The following is a 20,455-nucleotide window of genomic DNA, read 5'->3' on the forward strand; positions in this document are numbered from 1 at the left end:
TTTGTAATATGCCTAATATGAAAATAGGTTTTACATGATTTCACACATATAATTAATATTATATTGCTTCCCTTCCCAGTTAGGTGGTGAAGGGGTGGGAGAGTTTGAAACAAACAAAAAAAAAAATTTAAGAACATTAAAAACAAAGAATAAAATTTTAAAAGAGAAAAAAGAAAAAATATACAGGCATATTCTTTTCTAATGACTACAGTAAGTAGAACTCAATTACAAATAAAACTCAGATAGTTGGAAGCCCTTTGTCTTCTTAAATAGCTTAAGCACCCCTAATCTCAGTTTTATTTCACATTTTACTCTAATGTGCAATTTTTCATTTTGGTGAACTATTAAGGATGTGCCTTTCAAAAACTCAAGTTTAGATTCCAGGTAAGCCCTACATAATATTTAGCTGGGGAGCAACTGGGGGGAAGGTGTTAGTTAAGAATGAGTTAATTATTTCAGCATGCTATGATTTGTTTGGTTTGGTTTTTTTTTTTTTAACTCAATTGGCAGCTATTATGACAGCTGCCCTCTTAATGTACTATCGAAAACACCAAAAACTCAGCATCACCTTTCTATGTTTTCTATATAAAGACCATTTTGGGGGGTGCATTGACCCACAGATAGAACATCGAGATCATCATACACCTTCCTCAATGAAAAAAGAATAGAGTCTGCAAACTTGAGGCCAGTAAGCCTGACTTTAATAGTCAAAAAGAGATAGCATGGCTTCATCGAGCACAGGTCATGACTGATGAAACTTACTTGATTTTTTGACAGGGTCATTAAGCTAGCAAATCAAGGAAATGCTTTAGACATAATCTAGCTACATTTTAGCAAAGTACTTGATGGCATTTCATGTATCCCATGTTATTTCTGTGGAAAAGGTAGAGAGATATGCGGGCCAGGCATCATGGAATCACATGGAATGCGAACTGGTTGAATAGCCAGACTCTAAAATTAATGATTCAATGTCACATCGGAAAGAGGTCACTAGTAATGTGCACCAAGAATTTATGCCTGGCTTAGTGCTATGTAATGTTTTCACAGTGACTTAGATTCAGGCAGAAATGGCAGGCAGCAAATTTGGAGCTGATGCAAAGTTGGGAGGACAGTGAACACAATGGATAACAACTTTCCCATCACTGATGGCAGGTCTTAAGAAGACAGGAAACCTTCAAATATGAGTCCAGCGACAGAATACACATGGTGTTATCTGGGAATAGCCTAGCTAAATTCAAATGAATTCAATTCAACAAATAATTTACCATAATAACTACTATATGCAAGGCACTGTTCAGAAAGGTCAGCTACCAGGGGGTGATGACTTTAATGTCAAAACAACTCAAGAAGGGGCAGCTAGATGGCACAGTGGATAAAGCACCGGCCCTGGATTCAGAAGTACCTGAGTTCAAATCCGGCCTCAGACACTTGACACTAGCTGTGTGACCCTGGGCAAGTCACTTAACCCCAATTGCCTCACAAAAAACAAAACAAAACAAAAACAAACAACTCAAGAATACTGCTAGCCTGCCCCTTCACTCTACTGATTCCCTAGGTACCCAGGAAGAATAATCAGTTCCTCTTCTTTTTTTTGGCCGGGCAATAAGGGTTAAGTGACTTGCCCAGGGTCACACAGCTAGTGTCAAGTATCTAAGATGGGACTTGAACTCAGGTCCTCCTGAATCCAGAGCCAGTGCTTTATCTACTGCACCACCCAGCTGCCCAAATAATCAGCTCCTAGCCCAAGTGGGACAAGGAAGTAAATTACAGAGGTACACTGGATACAATGCTGAACCTAGAGATGAGTAGATTTGAATTCAAATTCCAATTCAAAAATGTATTATCTATGTGATCCCAAGTAATTCAGTTACTTTCTCTGAGCTATCTCTAGAGCTATGTCTGTGGCAAAAAAAAAAAAAAATTTAAAGAGCAAAAGACATTACTTTGATTTTTCATTTGTTTTCTAGATCTGTATCCCTTCAAAAACAAAGCCAAAAAATGCTGTTTTCACCCGGTGTGTTGACCACTCTTCTGCAAATCCATTCTAATCATCTATACTCAGACTCAGGTATGAGTCTTTTTTTTAGAGTTATGAATCAATACAGCCATTTTTTCATAAAAGTATTTTATTATTTTCCAGTTACATGTAGAAATAGTTTTCAACATTTGTTTTTATAAGATTTCTAGTTTCAAATTTTTCTCCCTCCCTCCCCTCCACAAGACAGCAAGCAATCTGATACATGTTATATATGTACAATCACATTAAACATATTTCTGCATTAGTCATGCTGTGAAAGAAGAATCAGAGCAAAAAGGAAAAACCTCCAAAAAAATAGAAATAGTATGGTTCGATCTGCATCTAGATTCCATAGTTCTTTTTTTCTGGATTTGGAGAGCATTTTCCATCATGAGTCCTTTGGAACTATCTTGGACCATTGTATTGCTGAGAAAAGTCAAGTCTATCACAGTTGATCAACACCCAATGTTGTTGATACTGTGTACAATGTTCAGGTAGGAGTCATTTTAAACAGTGCTTTCTGAAGCACCAAGTGCTTATTTTAGCATGTCATAGCATACATAACACATTAGATGCTAACAGTAGACAATTATTAATAATTAAAACTAATTATTTAATTAAAATAACTAAAATAAATCATTAAAAATTATGTTGTCTTGGGGCAGCTAGGTGGCGCAGTGGATAAAGCACCAGCCCTGGATTCAGGAGTACCTGAGTTCAAATCCGGCCTCAGACACTTAACACTTACTAGCTGTGTGACCCTGGGCAAGTCACTTAACCCCAATTGCCTTGGGGGGGGGGGAATTATGTTGTCTTATAATACTATATTGTATTTTAGATACTAACAATTGACTGAATTTTGGAAGCCTCTGTGACTAGGTTTCTGTGTGTTCCATGTCTGTCACACCTTCTGCACAACCTCAATGGAATGGAATTCCAACATGGGCAGTGAATGGAACCTGGGAAAACATTGAACAACAGCAAAAAGGAAACACAGGATTTCGAAGAACTAATTTTAGCAACTAAAATAAAAAGAAAAGTCCTGGTCAAACTTACTCCAGGTTGCAGTAGTTACCCATCAAAACCACGATCAGCTGTGCTAACAAATTCAGCCCCACCTCTGGCTCCTAACAGTCCTCCATCACTCAGAGCTGGCCTCAATGACAAACTCAGTATGCTTCCACAGCATGATTTGATAAATGCCAGGAAAATCATTATATTTAAAACTAGAAGGGACCTTAATAGTTATCTAATTCAGTGGTCTTGCAAAATGGGGGCCATGGTATGACCCTAAGGAGTGGGCATCAATCAGAGGATGGGAAGATAGGTGGCAGTTCATTCTCCCAGAAAAAGCAAAAAATAAGCCCTTATTCCCCATACAGTCACACCTTCTCCTCTTCTCCAACACTCCTTTATTCGCTGCTTTCCTTCTACTCTGTAATTTCCCAAATTCAACTTTTTCTATGTCAAGTGCCAGTCCCTCAAGGTAGTTCTAACCTAACCATGAACCTAGGAACCCTACAACAACAGGAAAGGGATCATGAGGAAAATTACACCCAACCTGAAGCACAGTAACCCCCTGCACCCAGATCAACTGGTGGCTGCGGCAAGAATCCTTGGAGAGCAGTGACCAGCAAATATGAACCCCCTCATAAAAGACATAGGCAGGAAGATAGACCAAGAACTGGGGGAACAAATAAAAGCAAAACAATCCCTGCCCTCTAGAAGTTTACATTCTAATAAGGGGAAGTTATCACATAACAGGAGATTGGAAGAGATAGGAAGTTACACACAGAAACGTGGTTTGGAAATTATGGCCAGGAACGGCATGGAGGTTCTCCGGGCAAGCTCACCTATCAGAGGCCATGATGGTTCTAGGGCCAGGATCCAAGGTTCTAGTGAAACCAAAGCTAAGAAAAATGGCTGGAATGCAGAGGGGACAGAGCAGTAGTAAGTTTGCAACAGAACAAACATTTCATAATGTTATCTTTTTTTTTTTCAGGGCAATGATGGTTAAATGACTTGCCCAGGGTCACACAGCTAGTGAAGTGTCAAGTGTCTGAGGCTGGATTTGAACTCAGGTCCTTCTGAATCCAAGGCTAGTGCTTTATCCACTGTACCACCTAGCTACCCCTCATAATGTTATCTTTCCCCCAAATCCCATTCCTCTTTCAAACTTCCATATTACTTTCAAAGATGTTATCATTCTCCCAGTCACTCAGGTTCACAACCATGGGCTGTCATATTTGACTCCTCGGTCTCCCTAAGCCAATCAAGCGCCAAAACCAATTGTTATCTCCACATCTCTTGTATGTATGTTCCCTTCTCACTACCTGGACAGCTACCACTTTCCTTCAGTTCTTTATCACCTCTCACTTGTACTAACTGCCATAACCTTCTACGTGGTCTCTCTGCCTCAAATCTCTCCCCTCTCCAATCTACTCTTCCTTCAGCTGCCAGTCATTTTCCTAAAATATGGGTCTAACTACACTTCATTTTACAGAGAAGAAGTCAAAGGCCAGGGAAGGGTACAAGAAATACTGTCAGAAAGCTTTAAGGTAAAATTTCATGGCCCTAAACAAACCATTCCTTAATACTCAAAAGGGAGGAGGGAATGCCAACATCCATTCTATTCACCTTACCTGTCTAGTGCTCTTATTAAAAGGAGTAACCCATTAAAAGTCCTTAATTATGAGTGAAGGATTAAATATCAACACCTCAGGGGGCAGCTAGGTTGCACAATGGATAGAGCACTGGCCCTGGATTCAGGAGGACCTGAGTTCAAATCCAGCCTCAGACACCTGACACTTACTAGCTGTGTGACCCTGGACAAGTCACTTAACCTTCATTGCCCTGTTAAAAAAAAAATTTTAATATATATCCACACCTCAGTTCGGCATTTTGGGGGGGGGGGGCGGGGCAATGGGGGTTAAGTGACTCACCCAGGGTCACACAGCTAGTAAGTGTCAAGTGCCTGAGGTCACACTTGAACTCAAGTACACCTGAATCCAGGACTGGTGCTTTATCCACTGCGCCACCTAGCTGCCCCTCAGTTCAGCATTTAAAGCTCTTCACAACATGACCCCAAACTACCTTTTGAGATTCTTTTCCCATTACTCTTCACCAATTGTCCTTCTTATGGCTCCTCATATACAACATTACATAGTCTCTCATCTCCCTGCCTTCCCACTGCCTATCCCCAGTGCATGGGGGGCTGTACTCTCTCCTCACCATCTCCTCACCATCACCTCTCAGAATGGCTTCTTTCACAACTCAGTTCAAGTGCCACTTGCTACATGAAGCTACCTGCTCCAGAGCCTAGAAGTATCTAGTGCCTACCCTCAAAAAATTACCTTGTCTTTTTTTCTGTATACACTTAAGTATGTACATGTCTTTCTCAACAGAATGTAAGAGAGCAGGGGCAGTTTCATTTTGGCATTTGTATTTCCAAGGCATTTATATGTTAGCTGACTGAACAACAGAACTTTTTATCATCTTTTTAGCCCTGATAGGAGAAGTGGCATGGGAATACTAGATAGGGAAGATGACAACAGAAGGAAGGCTTTAGGGGGCAGCTAGGTGGTACAGTGGATAAAGCACCATCCCTAGATTCAGAAGGACCTGAGTTCAAATATGACCTCAGACACTTGACACTTACTAGCTATGTGACCCTGGGCCAGTCACTTAACCCCAGGCCAGTCACTTAACCCCAGTGGCTGTGTTGGCAGAGGAGGAGGAGGAGGAGAAGGAGGAGGAAGGTTTTAAACATGAGACCTGGGTGGAAAAGCATTCATTGCCTATCATGAATTTCAGCAGCCCTTCTGCCCCTTACTTCTACTCCTAAGTAGTGTTTCTGTTCTTGATTCTACTTTAAATCAAAATTTATCCTCAACCCCCAACCTGCATTAAACCCCAGTCCTCTATCCACAATTAGTCATATCTCTGGGCTCTTTAAGGCAAAAGCAAACCAGACTCCTTAAAATTTAGAGGTCTGTTTACCTGTCAGCCCTAATCTTCACTAAATTCTGTTAAGTTAAAGGTCACATGTTTACAGATGTAAAATTTCTAGAAATTCTGAAGCCAAATTTGGAGAGTAGGAGAGAAATTTTTTGTGTACTGTTCATAATGCAAAATTGGGGATGGAGAAAATGAAATATATGAAAGCCTCTTAAAGCCCCCTTTAATTTTTTGTTTGTTTGTTTGTTTGTTTGGTTGGTTGGTTTTTTTTGTGGGGCAATGGGGGTTAAGTGACTTGCCCAAGGTCACACAGCTAGTAAGTGTCAAGTGTCTGAGGCCAGATTTGAACTCAGGTACTCCTGAATCCAGGGCCGGTGCTTTATCCACTGCTCCACCTAGTTGCCCCCTAAAGCCCCCTTTAAAGATCAGATATCAAACACACTGTCCAGAGCTGCATACAACCCACGATACTTCCTGGTGCAGCTGGAACAATATTAAAATGTAATTGGGAAATATTTAATAAAAATAAAAACATAGATAACACACATTTTAAAACTAAGTAAATATGTAGCCTGCAGGGATCCTTATATACAGATTAGTGGCACCTGTTTCTACTTGAGTTTGACACTATTACTTTAAAGCACTGTATTACTTCAATATATTTATGATTTCATCAATATAAATACTTGACACCTCCAACCAAACAGATCTCAACCCACAAACACCTTCTTAACCTAGGCAATTTTGTCCTTTTCTTCCCATAAATCCTATCCAGGATCTATCCAACAATGCCAAAGGCCTTCCTCTAAGTCAGGCGGTTTTTAGCCTGGAGTTCATGAATTTATTGGGGTTTTTTATATTTTTTTTATACCATTACAAAAATGTAGATGCTAGCTCATCTGGTTGCCCTCATCTACCCAGGAAGTGTTTCTGGTGAACAGAAAACCTAAGGCAAGCTCAGTGGTGCCCACAATTCAAGGACATTATACTCGACAAAATCTTTACTTACAGTTTTTATCATTGCTTGCCTATTTTTTGTCGATTACAATCACCATGGGCTTCAAAATCTTCCTCCTCCATACTCTATTTACTCTTAGGCAAATTCCCAAATTTGACTTAGGCCCCCCAAGCTAGTTCCCATTTAGCTATTTAAACTTACATAAGGACTGCCTCTCCTCCCATTTTCCCATGCTCACAGCACCCAAGGGCTTCCAACCACCCCATGGGGGGAGGAGGGAAAGGGGAGGGATGGAGAAACACAAGATTTCATGTCAGAGGACCTGGCTTTGAATCCCAGCTCTGCTAACTGTTCTGTATGAGCCTATGTAAGTTAATTTCCTCTCTGGACTTCAGTTTCCTTATCTGTAAACTGAGGAAGTTGAACTAGATCTCTTAGGTCTTTTCCAGTTCTAACTCTATGATCCTAAGCACTGAAATCACTTGTTCCCTTTTCTAGACATCCTTTTAAAAAGAAAATCTTCCTGAACAAAGGGCAACTGTCTTTTCTTTACCTCTTAGGCCACAGGGTCCATCCACAGGCCTGACACTCTCTGAGGGAAGAAATAGAACTCAACTGGGAAGCGGCTTAACAAATTATGACATATGAATGTAATACTATTGTGCCATAAGAAATGACAAAAATGAGTTTCAGAGAAACCTGGGAAGATACATATGAACTGATGCAGAGGGAAGTGAGCAGAAGAACTAAGAGAACACATACAGTAACAACATTGTAAAGAAAAATAATTTGGAAAGACAAAAAAAATAATTCCAAGGGGACCAATGATGAAGGATGCTACTGGAAAGACAAAAAAAATAATTCCAAGGGGACCAATGATGAAGGATGCTACCCACTTCCAGACAAAGAGGTGAAAGACTCAAAATGGAAAATAAGACACAGTTTGGACATGGCCAGTGTGGGAATTTGTTTTATTTGACTATGCATATATGTTACAAAGGTTTGTTTTGTTTTGCTTTTTCCTTAATGGGGCTGGAATTAATATTTATTATTTATTAAATATTAATATTTAAATATTTATTGAATATTTAAAATCTATTAAATTTTATTTTAACATTTTATTTATTTAAATTTATTAAATTAAAAAATTTTTTCGAAAAAATGCTTTTCCCTTGCAAGGCAGCATACTTTCTAGGAATTGGGCCACTTGTCTTCTATGGAGATAATGAATCTTCAAAGAAAATTAATCTGATGAAATGTGGGCTCAAATCCCAGCTGTAACATATACTACCTTTGCGGCCAGGGCCTAAATATTTACACCATCAGTTTTGACAGTGTGGTGGGGGGGGGCAGGGCTTTTAAATGTTAAAGGATTATAGAAATGGTATCCCTGGGCAGAAAATGTCAAATGTGGCATCTCTTTAAAGTAAAAGCATCACAGAGGAAATCGAGCAGACTACAAGCTCCCTAAAGGCAAGGGTTGTTTCATTTTTGTCTCTACACCTAGTACATAGCCCACAGTAGGTGTTCAGTAAGTGTTTGTTGAATGGGGTAGAGGAGAAGCTGGAAGAAAGCTTAGAGGCCATCTATTTAGTCCAACACCCTGATTTTATAGAGCAAGGAAACCAAGGCCTAGAAAGATAAAAGTGACTTGAACAAGGTCATTGTTTTTAATGCCCCTATTCAGGTATGTGGAGGCAGCTAAATGGTTCAGTGGTTAGGAGCACTAGGACAAGAGTCAGGAAGATCTTAGTTCAAATCTGGCCACAGATACTCACTAGCTATATGACTCTGGGCTAGTCACTTAACCTCTGTTTGTCTTAATCCACTGGAGAAGTAAATAGCAAACCACTCCAGTATATTTACCAAGAAACCCCCACATGGGATCACAAAATGTCAGACATGACTGAACAACAAGAATATATGTATGTGCCTTTGACTCCCCCAAAAGAATTTCATCTCCTTGAGGGCAGGCACTATTCACATTTGTCTCCGTATCCAGAGTGCCTAGCAGCATGCCTGGCACATAGCAGGCACTTCATAAATGTCTGCAGATTGCCATGAGGAAGAAAGGGCTCTGGCAGGTCGTCCAAGTACTTGATTGCCAGCATTGTCAACTTTCTTTCAGTTGACCTGACTGCCTAACTCCTCTCAAAGGGCTAAACAGTGCCAAAGGGTCCTCTAAACATTCACTCTCCTCTCCTTTCTTGCTGAAGTCTTGTTCACTCAAAGTAGAGGCATCAATTTAAGTCTCTTCCATTGTAGTTTCTTCCTTATGCTCAGAGCTCTTCTCATACCTATCTCCTCTCAGATCAGAAAGGACGCTGGTCAGCTCCTTCCCAGGCTCAGACCTCTTTTTGGCCACTTTCAGCCTCTTCCTTCCAAGGACTCTGCCCTCCCCCCCCCCAAGAGGGGGGAAGGAAGGGGGGAAGTGGAGGGGGGGAAGGGGAGAGGGGCTCTCAGACACAGACAGTCCTTCAAGCTACACATGCATATTTACAGACACCCACTTTCTTTGCTCTCATGCCAATTTTTAACATGCACTAGCAAGGACTCCCAAAGCCCTCAGCCTCTATCAAAACCTGTAACCACTCTCTCATTACTCAGAAAATGCATACTCATCTATGTACAAGCACATGAACACACATACACCAACCACAATGCACCTCTTTTCCATACTCCTGTACTTACAATACGTAAGCTGGCTTCCAACCACCTCACTGTCACACACACCAAGCACTCTACATGTCCAGTGAAATATTAACCATTTGCCCCCCTTTCCAAGCCACCCCTAAAATGGCAAGAAGTGAGGGAAACATTGTATAAGGAGCAGCACCTGCATCTGTCTGCCCATCTCAACACACTCCCACCACCCCAGTATTCTGACCTCAGGACTTGGGATCATTGGACAAGAGAGCTGGAGTAGGAAGGGATATCAGAGACCAGCTAGGCCAACTCTATTATTTTATAGATAAGGAAACTGAGGTCCAAGGACTTCAAATGACTTGTCCTTGCACTTTCCCAAGAGATTGATTGGCCTTACCTTCCTATATGCTCCAGCCCTCGACACAGTACGGGTATACAATAAGAACTTACAGGGACAGCTAGGTGGTGCAGTGTATAGAGCACTGGCCCTGAAGTTGGGAGGACCTGAGTTCAAATTCGGCCTCAGACACTTGACACTTACTAGCTGTGTGACCCTGAGCAAGTCACTTAACCCCAATTGCCTCACCAAAACCAAAAACAAACAAAAAAAACCAATAAGAACTTACTGAGTGAATGATCACATGAACTTAAATCTATAATGCTTGCTGAAATTTGACTTAAAACATCAGACACGTAGTCAAACACATCTACCCTTGTAAATGGAGGAAAAAAACAGTAGAGGAGAAACATCAGTAAGGAAGGAAAAAATGAAAACTAATTTATGAGTTTAACACTTCACCTTGTACATGTGCCCAAAGGTTAGTAGAAAGGAACATATCCAGTCTCTACCCTCTCAAATGCATTCACCACTGGGCTGCCAGGTCTGAAAGCACAGTTCTGACCATGTCACCTCCTCACTCTAGTACCCCCCTGTTTAAGGATCTGAAGTCCTATCTAAGCTTGATCGGATCCACTTTTGCAGCCTTCCCTCCCAGGCTCCACAGTCCAGCCAAATTGGCCCTCTTCCTGCTCTTCACATACAACATTCCATCTGTTCTCTCAGTTTTGCACAAGCTGTCCCCCACAGCACTCCCTCACCTCTCTACCTCTTGAATGAATGAACGATCTGTCATTAAACAGTTACGTGCTAAGTATTGTACTAAGCAATGAGGATGCAAATGGAAAAAGCAAGACAACCTCAGCTCAAAAAAACTAGACAAAACAACTGGCAAGAGAAAGCTTATCTGTACAGCAGATATAAAGATTGGGGAGGTCTAAAGGTTCAGAGGGGGGCAGGTAACAATGCCTAGGGGTCCTTAGGCTAAGTCAGTAGGTCAGATGATAGTGCAAATCTGCAAAGCATAAAGGTACAGGGATGGTAAGACCTGGAGGAGGCAGCAGGAGGGCACTAGTGGTGTCCCCCATCTCACCTGAAGGAATACAGTTGGTAACTCATCTCAGGTAAGCCATGTGAGCAGTCAAACAGCCTAAACAGGTTGTGGGAAGCCCAAAAGGATGTAAGCAAGGAGGGAAGGGCTGCTGTTAGGGTGATGAGCCTTAAAATCCCCAGCTCCGGGGGAAGCTAGATGGCGCAGTGGTTAAAGCACCAGCCCTGAATTCAGGAGTACCTGAGTTCAAATCTGGCCTCAGACACTTGACACTTACTAGCTGTGTGACCCTGGGCAAGTCACTTGACCCCCATTGCCTGCAAAAAAAAAAAACCCACAAAAAAACAAAAACAAAATAAATAAATTTTAAAAAATTAAAAAAAAATAAATCCCCAGCTCCTATCAAAGCTCAGCTCAATATTCTACAAGAGGCCTTTCTTGACTACCCCCAACCCCTGCCAATCCACCTGCTTATTAAATTAGCTGGTATAGAGGTATTTGTACTTGTATACTTGAAGCTGTTTCATTTTAGTCTTTGTACCCCCATGCCTGGCACACAGATGCATAGGAAATGCTTATTGACTGGCACATAAAAGTGAATGAATGGGGCAGCTAGGTGGTGCATTGGATAAAGTACTGGACCTGGATTCAGGAGGACCTGAGTTCAAATCCAGCCTCAGACACTTGACACATACTAGCTGTGTGACCCTGGGCAACTCACTTAACCCCAATTGCCTTACCAAAAAAAAAAAAAAAAAACTGAATGAAATAATAGTTATGAATGTTGTTGATATAGCTTAGATTCTGACTTCCCTCTGGACTAAAAAAAAAAAGATAAGGGTCCACCATAAATAAAGAAACTAGTATGGACTTTAAAAACTGTTACTTATTATTAAAGGATGCAGTTAATACTGGTTTCAGATTTGGAGCCATAAGGGACCTCAAAGACTGTCTAGAGCAAAGCTTCTTAAACTGTGGGCTGTGACCCTATATGGGGTTGAGTAATTGAAAGTAGGGGGTGGCAAAAAATTTGGGAACAGTAAAAGGTTATGTGTACCCATTTTACATACCTATATACCCAGGGTCACATAAAAATTTCTTGAGCAAAAAGAGGTCATGAGTAGGAAAAGTTTATGAAGCCCTGGTTTAGTCATTTAATAAATAAGGAAACTAAGATGAAGAAGGAAGTAAAGAAATTTTACCCAGAGTCATACAGGCGGCCAGTAGGCCAGGATTTAAAATCAGGGCTTCAGATTTCAGCTTCTGTCCTCTTTCCATAATCATGATCATCATAACCGTCGTGTAGAGAGCATTGTAAGTTTTTCAAAACACTTTACAGAGTTATTTCATTTGATCCTCATAATAATCCTTGCCATTTTACAGATGAAGAAACTGAGGCTTAGAGCAATCAAGTGGCTTCTACTCAGGAAGTAAGTGGTGGAGGGAGGATTTAAACTCAATTCTTCTTGACTCCAAATCCAAAACTGTCCACCTAGCTGCCTACCATATATGTTCAAATATGGCATATACTTTTTTCCTCATTTTACCTTATATAAAATCTAGAGGCAGCCTACTATTTATGTTATTTTCAATGTACACGAATGTGCTTTTTTCCCTTTCCAAGAGATTTTATTTTAAGGGTATGATGATCTATACTTGGGTCAATAGATAATGGTGGCATGCCCTACTATATAGAGAACTTGGCAATATGAACCAAGACCACCTGGTATCAAGTGACTCCTCAGGCACATAATGGCTGCATAACCTTGGGCAAGTTACTAAACCTCTGAGAGCTGAAAAGGTCCTGGCCTGGTTCTTCACTCAGGGTTCTCTATCTGCAACAATTAAATCACAGCTCCAGTCCCTATCTCTATATTTTATACAATTATATATGTAGAATTCTAAAAACATACACACATATATATACATACACAAACACATATATACACAAGTATACACATATACATAATATGGTATTGTGAACACAAGACTTAAAAAATGAGAGACAATATTTCAAGTCTAGATTATAAAACTTATTAAATATGTGACCTTGGAACACATTTCTCCTGCTGTAAAGAAGTCATTGTTATTTGAGGTTTTTATGCCTCTGTGTGCACTGGCCTGGGGCAGTGCTCCACCCACTGGTTGTAGCCATTGCCATGGCACTAGAACCTCACGTCGTCATCACCACTTGCAGACACCTACATGGGCCTGGCAAAATTATATTGGAAGCCTAGTGAGGGTAGTAATGAGACTGTCAGAGCGGCCATCCCATTGGCTGGGGCTGTGTGGGGTTTTTCTGGGATTAGGGGAGGAGAATTGGGCGTTCTAGCTGGACGCTGGAACAACAGGAATTCGGCTGCCTATTCTCAGCTGATTCCTGGGTGGTGATATCTTTTCAGGTTGTATAATTTCCCTTTCCCAATTTTATTTCCTTTCCCTTGATCCTACTGATCCTGTTTGTGGTTTTTTTTTTTTTAAGTTTGTTCTTGTTAAAATAAATCCTGCTCTGTTTTGAAAGAGGCTGCCAGTCTCCTTCCTTGCCCCAATATTGCAGTGAGCCACTTAGCTAACACTCCCCAATTAAAAATTGGTCCCCATACTGCCTTGTCTTCAGTTTCCTTAGCTGGAAAATGGGGATAACAATTCCAATACCTATCTTGTAAATGAATCAATAAATAAATGCATGCTATTATTATACATACATAATAGTAACCATCCTTTAGGTTAATTGGGATCAAGTTCAGTCTGAATTAAATAAGTTCAGAATTTTGGTTTGTTTTTTTTTTAAAGAAGTATTATTTTCAAGTCAAGTACATACAATTACATGAATTAGGCTAAGTGAAATTAAGTTGATGCTTTTGGAACCTACTTTTATGAATTGACAGAGATAGATATATAATTACTATAGATATTATTTGTATGCAAACATTTTTATACTTTTTGGCAAGGGTGCTCTTTTATTTTTTTTTTTTTTAGTGAGGCAATTGGGGTTAAGTGACTTTCCCAGGGTCACACAGCTAGTAAGTGTTAAGTGTCTGAGGCCTCCAGGGCTGGTGCTCTATCTACTGTGCCACCTAGCTGCCCCAAGGGTGCACTTTTAAATAGGTAAGATATTCCTTTGAGAATTGTCTAATATTAGTTTATTCAGCAAATGCTTTTATGCTGTTGTATATAAACTTTTCAGGCCTGTCCCTCCATTCTGAATTGAATCAAAAATCCAATGTTTTATTGTACCATAAACCTAAAGGCTCAATGAAATATTTAAAGGTACAGTGTGGTGCAAAGTCAACTATCACATGAATTGAAAGCCTAGTAAATTTCACACCTTTCAGAAAAGAAAGTATTAATGGGATGAAAGACTTTTGCATAGTAGCTAAGATCATCACCTTTATTTTATTTCTTTGTTAGTTTAACCCAGCCTCCTTGTGATAGAACTAGGAGATATCAACAATCCTATTACTGTATTTTTTGGAGGGAGATATAACATCTTTAATTTTCTCACAGCTTTTTCACCCTAAAAAATTCTATTCAAGATGAGATTCCATTTATATTTTCTCAACACTGAACCTCCCTAACTTGATGTTTCTTTTGAGTTGCTCAAATTAACAATAGATCAAACTCAACCATTCTAGGAGTCAATTTTTTCTCAACCTGAGTCCAAAAACAAAATGGCTGTCACAATCTAAATCATAAGAAATGAGTAACTTATTTATTAATTTAGCAATTTTAATGTACTCTAGCAAGTGTCAGGGAGAGGGACTAATGTCTAGTCTTCTCTACCAACCTCCAGAACATATAGAACACCCTTCAGACCATTCTTGAGGAAATTAATCCATTCAGCTTTGAAGTTCATAGCTTCAGCCACACCTGAGCTGCCCTGATTGGTAAATAAGTGCTAATTCACCTAACCCACTATAGCTAACCAGTCCCTAGACTTTGTTTCACATAGAACCACAACTTGCCATCTACCCTGCAATCTCACAACTTTTTAACTCTTGCTCCAGGAATAGTAATAACCAAATCAACAATACCAAGTTGACTGCTCTATGCCTCCACTAGCCATTCCTTTTACTCCAAAGACTTAAAACTCCCTTCCCTAAACACCTCCTCTCTATACACTATAATGTAAGCTTGTTGAGGGCCAGAATGGTCTCATTTTTGTATTTCTATCCCCAACACTTAGAACAGTGACTGGTACATAGTAGGGAGTTAATAAATGCATGTTCATTCATTCACTCATTCACAAATATGATGTTTTAATAAAAATTATTTTCAGAAATATTTATATTAAAGTTAGAAGGAAGAAGAAATGAAAATTGTTACTGGATAATTGCAGAAAATCTACAGGTTGACTGGATCCAATTCCTACAATTAAGAGAAGCATCACAGGTACATTAGTAGGGATTAATAACCAAGTAGTAAATATCTATCAAAGTAATGGTTTTAATTATTATCATCAGTAGGGCTAGAAGTGCATTAAAAGTGTAGTAAAAACAACACTAAGAGGCTCAAACAAGGTTGTCCCTAATTAAGAAAACAGCCAACAGCTAAATTAACAAATCACTAGTGGGTGACAATGGAAGTGGGGTGTGTGTGTATATAGCACTAAGCATAAAAGCCAAATTGGCTGAAATTACCTAATACACAGTCACTAGTAAACAAGAGGGCAGAAGCTATGAATTGAGAAAAATTCACAGCATACCTAAACACTAACTTTAACATTTATTATTGCTGTTTACACAAAAGTTGCCTTATAACACATTTAAATACTAAGTTCCTAAAATAATATAGTAGTGAGCTCAATCCTTGTGTCCAACAGAAATTTAAAGAGTGGCATATCGGACAGAATATTAGAAAGGCACTTTTTTGTCCATTAGAATTTTTGCATACACTCAGTAATTTAAGAGAGCATACTTCTGAACTGCCAACAAATACAGAATCACAAAATAAATTAGTTAAGAGAATTAAATGGGGACTTTAGACAGAAGATATTGCAACCCTTTCATTAGAGCCCTGAATTTGGGGCCAGGAAGACATCAGTTCAAAGCTGACCTCAGACATTTAAAGTTATGTGAGGCTGGGCAAATCACTTAACCTCTACTTCTTTCAGTTTCCTCACCTGTAAAAAAAAATGTGGATAATAGTAGTACCTAACTCCCAGGGTCCTTGTTGAGGATAAAATGAAGTAATATTTGTAAAATATTTAGCACATGATAGGCATATTCTGCCTATAATATAAAAGGGGAGAGGAATAAGCAGCTATTAAGTACCGACTGTGTGCCAGGCACTGAGTTATGATTAATAAATTCTTGTTTAAAACAAAAACAACCAAGGCCCAGAGAATTAAAAGGTCTTGTCCCAGGCTGCACAAACGGTTAATTCCGCAAGGCTAAAATACCAGTCTCAATTCCCAGTACTGTGCTGTTTTCATCTCCCTCCAAATCAACTTAGTCATCTTAGAGACAACTAAATCACCCTCTTCCCACCGCTATGTTTTAGGTGTTTTTGTTCTAACCAATATTACAAAATTGAAACCCCATACTAAATGAAACTCCCAATGCCAGAAGCTGGTTAGTTTCAACAGCTCTAAGTGAGTGCATTGATTTAAACCTATCCCAGGTCCAGTAATTACTAATGGATCAAAATGTTAGAAGTGAAAGGAGTGTCAACATGCCATCGGTCAGAAGTCTCTGCAATTAAAACAGATAGTATGCATTTTAAAATGCAATTCTCCCCACACCACATCCACCAAAAAAATCATTATTAGTCCTCCCCACCCCCAGACCCCGTCTCCGTCTTCCGCGAAACTGCCACAAAGGGAAAACAGAGTCAACTAACCAGGCGGCTTTGCAAAGGCTGGGCCTTTCACCCAGAAGCCTTTGCAATGCAAGGAACACGATTTTGGAAAACAGTGAGCTCTAGGACAAATGTAGCTGAATCGAAATATTCAGGAAGAATCCCCACTTTTGAACCTCGGGAATCTATTTTTAATACACCTTATAGAACAAAGTTACATACAGATGGACGGCAACCTGGTGAAGCCAAAAGTAAAATCAATAAAGTTTGGTGAGTTTGCAAGTCCTATGCAGGTAGGAGGCACCTACTGCAGAGCCAGCTACCATGCCAAAAGGGCATTAAATGCAAACGCCGAAAAGGGCTCCCCGCGCCAAAATGGTGCAACCAGCGGCCAAGTTGCAAGGGCTAGTCCATTTCGTGATCCGCAGACTCCCCGAATGCCACGCGCCGCCGCCCGCCCTTCCTGCACACCTCCCACCCCCACCCCCGGAGCTCCGGAAGCCGGCTGGGTGTCACGGCTCCGCTCTCCAAGGGGACGAGAAGGAGGAAGAGGAGGAGAGTGGCCAGTCCCGGGTCGCTCCACTTACCTCGATCCGGGCCCACGCTCTAGCCCCAGTGCCGGTCCAGCAGCGACGTGGCCCGCCCCCGCCGCCTCTCAGCCTTGTGGGCGGGGAAAACGAGAAGGGACCAATAGGACGCTATCCTTGGTGCATTCCGCCACACCCCTTCCTTCTGCCGCCTGCTCCCTCCCAGCCCCTGGTACTCTTGCTCCCGCGCGCCGGGGGAGAAACAGACGCGGCGGGAGGCTTTAGGTGCTTCTCTGGGGCTCTCCCTGCGGTGCAGGCGGCTGAAAGGAAGGGAATGGGGGTGGGGGGAGACCTAGGCCAGGGGGAAGTCCCCAAAACTCAGGTGAGTGGGATGGATTACCGGAGAACCTGAATCCCAAAATGAAAGTATAGAGGTGGACAATTTATGAAAACTTTGCCTTCCGCCCTTTCGGTTAAAGAGACATCCCTAGGCATGTCTGGACCTTCTGGGTGACAGTGGCTTGGTGCTAGAGTTTTGCAAGAAATGCAGAGTAGTTAATGGTGTTTTGTTTTATTTGCATTTTTAGTTTATGTTAAATACAAGCTGACTAGAACTACTCTTCTCTCCAAATGCTCCAGGGCATTTTCCTGACAGCCTACATTCTTTAGAATTCACAGTGGAAGTAGACTAACTGGAAGTGCAAAATCTACTAGGTATAGATAGCTTTTTTTTTTTTTTTGCGCGGGGCAATGGAGGTTAAGTGACTTGCCCAGGGTCACACAGCTAATAAGTGTCAAGTGTCAGAGGCCGAATTTGAACTCAGGTACTCCTGAATCCAGGGCCGGTACTTTATCCACTGTGCCACCTAGCCGCCCCTATAGATAGCTTTTCTAAAAAGATATATTAACTGTCCTGATTTCTGCTCTCATATGTGTATTCTTAAGGGCTTCAGAGATGCTCTTAATTCTTTTTTTAAAATTAATACACTGCTCCCTATGACTCCATTACTTAACCTCCTACACACACGCACACACACAATGCCCATCCTTATAACAGTCAAGCAAAACATCCATGCAATAATTGTGTCTGAAAATATATGTATCATTCTCTAATCCATTACCTCTCAACTGAGAAGTAGGAGGCATACTGAATCATCAGACCACAGGAGTAAATGATTGGTCATCACATTGCTTTCCTTTACAATATTGTAGGCTCAGTATAAATTGTTCTGATTCTGCTCACTCTTCTCGATTTCTTTAAATCCATTCCATTCACCATTTCTTGTGCCAAAATGACATTCTATCACGTTCATAATGAGTCATGACCTTTGGTCCATTCCACCACAAGGCTGCCTCAGCTTCGTCCCTACACACACACAATTTGCTCCCTTCCTCACAATTTGTTCTGCCGTTTCCAAATCGATGGGCTCACTTGGTTTCCAGTTATTTGCTACAAGAAAAAAAGGGAGGTTCATATACTTTTTAAAATATAGGTCCTTTCCCAATGTTTTCATCTTTACTGGGTATATTTCTAGTAATGGTATTGCTGGGTCAAAAGGAATACACAATTTAATAGTAGTTCCAAATTGCTTTCCAGAATGGTTGGACCATTTCACCGCCACACCAGAAGTGCTTTAGGATGCCTGTCTTTTTATACTGTCTTCAAGAATTGTAATTTTTCCCCTTTTTTGTCACAATGACAAATCTGAACGAATGATGTAGAAGCAAACAGCTGTATGTCTACTTAGTGATTTGTAGCATTTTATGTTTGTCAGTTTGCCTTTATTCTCTTAACTATCCTTTCACCATCTGACTACTTGTTCTTATACATTGTCCTGAAAGTCAAAGTACCCTAAGACTTTTGGCACACCCTATATATTTGTATTATATGTTCCAATATTTGCATTATGCATATATTTGTATATAACATATTTGTATTATGTATTTGTGTATATTTGCATATTATGGATTATGCATTACCTATAAATCTTAACTATAAGAACTTTCTGAAGCATTTAATACTGTTGATTACCTTCTGCCATGGAATACTCTTTCTTTTCTGTTTGTTGACATTGCTCTCTTGGTTCTCCTACCATTCTTACCACTCTTTTGTCTCCTTTGCTGGTTCTTCATCCATGTCATAACCACTAACTGTGGCTGTCCCCCAAAGCTCTGTCTTAGGCCCTTTTCTCCTTCCCCTTTATACTTTGTCACTTAGGGATGTCATCAGCTACCGTGGGTTGAGTTATCATGATGATATATCAGATGATATATACATTTGTGTATACATGTATGTGTATATATGTATATAGACATCGATATCCCTAATCTCTCTCCTGAATTACTGTCATACATACCAACTGCCTTTTAGACATATCCAAATGGATGCCACACAGGCATCTCAGACTCAGCATGTCCAAAACAGAACTCGTTATGTTTCCCCAACAACCTTTTCTTCTGAAGTTTTCTAATACCGTAGAAGGCATCACCATCTTTCCATTTATCAAAGCTCAAAATTGTGTTGTCATCCTTAGGGCTCACTCTCACTCCACATATCCAATCCATTGACAGATCTTGCTGTTTCTACATTTATATCCTGTTCTCTCCACTTAGACAACCACCACCTTAATTCAGTCCTTTATTTATTAAGACAGCCTTCTTCTAACTGGTTTCCCTGTCTCAATTCTCTCCACTCTAATTTATCCTCCATTCTGCTGACAAAGTGATTTTTCTAATGAATAGTTCTGACCATGTAACTCCCTTATTCAATAAATATCAATGGCTCCCTATTACCTCTAGGACTAAATATAAAGTTCTCTGTTGGAATTATTGGGGAGCAGGGCAATGAGGGTTAAGTGACTTGCCCAGGGTCACACAGCTAGTACATGTCAAGTGTCTGAGGCTAGATTAGAACTCAGGTCCTCCTAAATCCAGGGCTGGTGTTTTATCCACTGTGCCACCTAGCTGCCTCCTCTGTTGGCATTTAAAATGCGCAATCTAGCCCCTTGATACATTTTCAGTCTTCTTATATTTCACTCCCTCCCCATATTCTTTTTTTTTTTAAGTGAGACAATTGGGGTTAAGTGACTTGCCCAGGGTCACACAGCTAGTAAGTGTCAAGTGTCTGAGGCCGGATTTGAACTCAGGTCTTCCTGAATCCAGG

General features: G+C 40.5%; 1 protein-coding gene across 1 annotated transcript in view; it reads right to left on the reverse strand.

The window, feature by feature from the left end:
- FOCAD (focadhesin) overlaps nt 1-17,416 on the reverse strand; it is a 380,224-nt gene extending 362,808 nt beyond the window's left edge. The window contains exon 1 of the mRNA XM_043979236.1: nt 17,353-17,416. The gene's annotated coding sequence lies outside the window, so the exon portion shown is untranslated. The remainder of the gene's footprint in view (nt 1-17,352) is intronic.
- Between the last annotated feature and the right edge of the window lie 3,039 nt (nt 17,417-20,455).

Source organism: Dromiciops gliroides, chromosome 1 (assembly GCF_019393635.1).
Source record: "Dromiciops gliroides isolate mDroGli1 chromosome 1, mDroGli1.pri, whole genome shotgun sequence".
In the NCBI taxonomy this organism is placed as follows: Eukaryota; Metazoa; Chordata; class Mammalia; order Microbiotheria; family Microbiotheriidae; genus Dromiciops; species Dromiciops gliroides.